This window comes from Dermacentor albipictus, chromosome 7 (genome assembly GCF_038994185.2).
Source record: "Dermacentor albipictus isolate Rhodes 1998 colony chromosome 7, USDA_Dalb.pri_finalv2, whole genome shotgun sequence".
Lineage (NCBI taxonomy): Eukaryota > Metazoa > Arthropoda > Arachnida > Ixodida > Ixodidae > Dermacentor > Dermacentor albipictus.
This window is the reverse complement of record NC_091827.1, coordinates 139,356,307-139,360,160: the sequence shown is the minus strand read 5'-3', so window position 1 is coordinate 139,360,160 and position 3,854 is coordinate 139,356,307. Positions and strand designations below refer to the sequence as shown.

The window sequence follows — 3,854 nt, the reverse complement described above, 5'->3', positions numbered from 1 at the left end:
TTTGGTGCTACTCTGGATCCACCCTCGTTTCCTGTGATTACCACTAAGGGCTTCAAGGCACAGACCCTCAGGAAGACTGTTCATGCACAAACCTGGTTCTTTCACACTTTTACTAAGACAGACATTGAAAGCAAGGATGGCATAGCAGGCATGTTGGTTACAGAAGTACTTTATTAAATAGCTTTGTAAGTATTCATCTTGTTGACATTTCCATATCCTCTTCTGCTGAATTAGCTCGGGGAGCATGTCTCCTTCTCATGCATACCCCAGCCCAGCAAATCAGAACTTCAGCAGCGGATGAAATGGACATTTCCACTAGGTGGACACGGAATACATCCCCTGTGCTCTGTCCTATCTTTCCACCCTTCTCCATGTATTTTACTCAGTAAACTACTGGCTCAGCATGTTGGCCACCTTAATCAACCTTCCAATATCAGCACTTAAAAGGTATACAATACAAATAAGGCACTGTAAATCCAAGCAGTTAGGCTGGCGATTGCTGCTGTTATGCACCATACAGGCAGAGGCAATGGCTTCACTGTAGCTTTCTAAGTTAACTTTACTGAACTTTGAATTTAGAGAAGGCAGAATATAAACACAGACTAGCATCTTTCTTATGTGCTTGGCGCCTCTGCTTTTTTGTGTTACTAAAATAAGTATGTTGAACCTAAATGAAGTAAACGGAAAAGGAAATTGTCACACTAATTTCATTTCACTGTCTTTTTAAAGGTATAGCAAGATTTTTTAATTGCATTACGAGTTGCTACTTCTTTCGATCTTAATGTTAATTTCTCATACTCCACTTGGACTACAACTGTTCCCTCACCCACAGCTATCAAGGCCTTATGGCAACTTTGGAAGCTCTCTGAACTGAGTAAATGCTATGCATTGCATTATTTCTTAATACATATTCATGGCTGCCTTTAACCTCTATAGTTCCTCATTAAAGCCAGCATCTCTCTTGTGACCACATTTAAAGAGCTTGTGGTAATGTATGCCTAACAAGAAAGATGGGTACTTTGTAGTGCTAGTATGCTCTAAGTAAATTGTTTTATGCAAAAATTGCTGGCATAATTGTCTGACAAATACTGCATCATGTTTGCTATTTTGCCTTCTGTTTCAATTTCACTGCATCTATACATTTTACCAGTGCATGAGTAGGGTTCAAGGCTGTTCTTTAAAATGCTCATGAGCACTTATCATGATCAGTTCCCCATATAAGTGGTTTTGCTGATGAGAATACAGGAATACGAGCAAAATTGACATGGAACCAACATATAGATAACGTCTGCATGACTGCCTATCAAAAGTTATATTTTCTGAGAAAAAAAAAACTGGAACATGCATCACGTAATGTAAAACTTATTGCATACACCGCCTTTCATTAGGATGATACTAGAATATTCAGCCGTTGTTTGGAGTCCCCATCAAGTGACGCTTAAGAGGAAGTTGGAAAGGATACAGAGTCTGGCGGCACATTTTATTTGTTTGACATACCGAAGGAAGGAATCGGTCTCGCTTATGTTACAGCGTTGCAACTTCTATCTTCTTGAGGTACGTAGGAAAAAAATATAGGCTGAAGGTGCTTTATCAAATAATGCAGGATCAACTTTAGATTGATAAGCTCAAATATCTACATGCTCCAGGCAAAAGATACCCGCGAACTAACCACGACTACGTCATAAAGCCAGACCATACCAACAGTGATACATATCGATACTCATTTTTCCTGGATGCGATAGAAATGTGGAACCAATTACCAAACGCTACTGTTAGCCTAAAAGGTGTCACCGACTTTGAAAATGCTGCTGAGGCATATTTATGGGAGTTTTCGATTTAGTTTTGAAGTGCCAAGTGATATGTGCTACTTGATGTTCATTGTACGTATTTTGATAAATGTCAGAAGTGAACATCTTATTCACCTTGAATTGACAAGTGTTAAGCAACTTTACGTACATTGACATTGTCCATATTTCACTTATGTAATTGTATTGTCCTCTCTGTTATGACCCTCTATGAGGGTTGACAGTGTTAATAAATAAATAAATAGACAACGAGGAATGTGGGTAAGTACACTTTATTTTCAGCACACGTTTTTTTAATGAACGGCTGTTATACTGCTAAAATCTGCACATTTAATAAAAGTACACTGCTCTGCTTCATCACTCCATGCTAAGTGCAAGTATCCTGTACCAGGAAGTCAAACCAAGACGTGGGATGTTCAGTCTGTGAAAATAAAAACGAGTTTGAAACATTAACGTGCAAAAACTAAAGCACACTCAAGAAAATAAACACAGCACAGGAACACATCCAATGAATCAGAATTACCTTTGAGAGCAAAGATATAGTTTCTATGGCACAGTGAAGAAACCTTATTCCTCCGGCTTTTTTTTTGAGCGCGAGAAAATATGAAAGTGCATGCGTTCTCCCCAAATTGTGTATCTCTCACCTTTTCACACACAACAAAGACGGAAGAAATCAACAGTTCAGAAAAAAAAATGGCCGTGTAAACATTACCTGGCTTACGAGGTCGACAAACCAACGGTTCAAAGCATCACAGCCACGTCCGAAATAGCGCCGAAGGCCGGCCAGTACACTTAGGCGCCTCGGCGCGCGTAATGTAATAGGAGACGGCAGGTGCACGCGTACACCATTAAGGAACACATATTATATATGTCGGTGAAAGCGGTCACTCTTCAGTTCTGACATGCTTCACCGCGTAACACTAGTCTACTGCGGCGAAGCTGACTTCAGGACGCCGATTTCTTCAACTCATCTAGCGAGGCAGGCCCGTTTATCACGCTTGGCAGCGTTTGACATTTTCTGCAATAATTTCGTTTGTTCTTTTTAATTTTATTATCACAGTGACCCTGTATCACGCAGTTGCAGAGCTAGTGCAGCCTCGTAGCTGCGTTAGGAAAGGTAAGCGTGTATGCAGCAGGCACGGGGGCGTTGGCTCTTGTTTGGAAACTTCAAGAGACGCTCTTCCGCGCAGCGATACCATTTGTATTATTAAAAGAATGCAGGTGATGATTAAATGAGCCGCAGCAAAGCTATAAAAAAGCAGTAGTAATGCTGTTCTAAGATCCTCTCGCTCGAGCGAGATGGTCTTAGAAAAAAAGCGCGATGTAACGCGATCTGACGGAACAGCTCGTCATGCCAGTCTTACGTCCTCGTTCTTACCCTCCCCTGCATCAGACTACTGAATGGTTCTGTGCACGCACTGACGCTCCTTATGGACTCTATAGGCAATACCACTCACATGAGCAGCTCCATATAAGATGCCACGGCCCATTCCACATGCCGGTGGCAATTTGACGCGGCTATGAGGCAAAATATGCGCACAAGGTACGTAATGGTAACGCATCAAACAGCTCACAGCCCCAATCCTTTATTACACGCATATAGCGTGGAAAGATGAATTACTCACGCTCTAAGTGGGCACGGAATACGAACCGTTTCGCAGCGCAGCCGGCTCCGAAAGACAGACACCATGGAAATAACCGGATGTGACATCATGGGTTATAGCGGACGTGACGTCATAAGTGAACGTAGACATTTCGGGCACCTTTCGTCTGCTGTGTCCCGGGCACAGCAGACACTGCCTTTTCTGCGAAAGTGTCTGCGTTCACCCGGTGAACGCAGCGCAAGCGTTAGGTTCACCCAAACGTCACGTCCGGGACGCCACATCCGGTCTTTGTTTTTTTACGTCCGTGATGTCACATCCGGCCTTTTTGGCGGCATAATATGGCATATGGCAGGCTCGGAGTGCACGAAGCGGTGGATCACTTATTTTTCGGGCTTTTGCTTCTCGTAAGTATACTTCGTCTTTGCGTTTGATGTGCATCTACTAC

At 42.5% G+C, this 3,854-nt stretch overlaps 1 long non-coding RNA gene across 1 annotated transcript; it reads right to left on the bottom strand.

Moving 5' to 3' along the window:
• Positions 1-2,061: 2,061 nt before the first annotated feature.
• Positions 2,062-3,608, bottom strand: LOC139047297 (uncharacterized). The gene is made up of 2 exons (XR_011507078.1): positions 3,431-3,608; positions 2,062-2,226 (listed from the first exon to the last, which is right to left on the bottom strand). It is a non-coding gene; the product is annotated as an uncharacterized lncRNA (long non-coding RNA).
• Positions 3,609-3,854: the final 246 nt, after the last annotated feature.